The sequence below is a fragment of the Pygoscelis adeliae genome, unplaced genomic scaffold, assembly GCF_000699105.1.
Source record: "Pygoscelis adeliae isolate BGI_AS28 unplaced genomic scaffold, ASM69910v1 Scaffold282, whole genome shotgun sequence".
NCBI classification, from domain to species: Eukaryota; Metazoa; Chordata; class Aves; order Sphenisciformes; family Spheniscidae; genus Pygoscelis; species Pygoscelis adeliae.
In genome coordinates this window covers 26,257-27,280 of record NW_008824352.1, presented here as the reverse complement: position 1 = coordinate 27,280, position 1,024 = coordinate 26,257, and positions in this window count along the sequence as shown.

Sequence of the window (1,024 nt, the reverse complement as noted above, 5' to 3'; positions counted from 1 at the left end):
CTGACTTGACATATCTGCTTTTGGTGCAGAGGGCCACCAGGCTGATGTTGAGGTTGGTGCACCCCAGGCTCTTGGTGCCCCCCTGGCACCCTGGGGCAACGCAGTTGCCAGGGATGGCAGTATTGACCAGAAATCACGGAAAATCTGCCCGTCCGCGGGCTTTTGTACAAACCGTCCATCCCTTCTCTCTTTCAAGGCCGTCTAGGGCTGCTGCCAAAAGTTTTGACTACAAGGAGGCTGTAGGAGCCAGCATGAGCTCTGGCGTTTGCCTTTACAAGGTCTGGTGCAACAGAACTATGGAGCATCAACTTTTGTCTCGGCTTAGAAGCAGCGGCTCCAGGACACGTCTATTAGACAACAGTCACCACACCACTGACTAAATATGAATGGTTTGAATACAGCTGATAAAACAAAGAGAGACTCGAGCTTTATACACCTGGCTACATGAGGGGTGGTTTCCTCCTGTGATGTCCTCGGGACCTTCTGAAGGGCTTCCCTTCCTCTCTTGGTGATGCAGAAACGAGCGTACGCCCCAAAGGTGCTGCAAGGGGAAGCAAAGGTTTTCATCTCTCCTCTTACCAAGAATGCCGGCTTGGGCAGAGATGAGCCCACAAACATCTGCCAAAGTCCCAGGTGGCCGAGAAACCCACCTCTCAGCAGTGACATCACCGGATCCAGGATGACCAACTGTTGACCTGTTGGTCAACAACTGAGAATGTCCCAGTTCCAGGTATTCTGATAGCCCAAAGGTCGAGGAGAAGAGGAGGAGCAAACAATCAGCATTTTGTGGCTGGTGGAAATGAAGGATGACTTTTTAGAGCGTGGTTGTGGTGCTTTGTCCCTTGTGCCCTGCCCTGATGTACAGACGAGCGAGAAGAGACACTGGAAAGCTTTGGGGAAGACCTCCGTATCCTGAGGTGTTTCCTCTCCTTCCTCTTCAGCCTCTAAAAGGTATTTGGCGAAGAGCAGAGCCAACATCCCTCAGCTAGACCAGGGGTTCCCATCGTTTGGGATAAACCCCGAA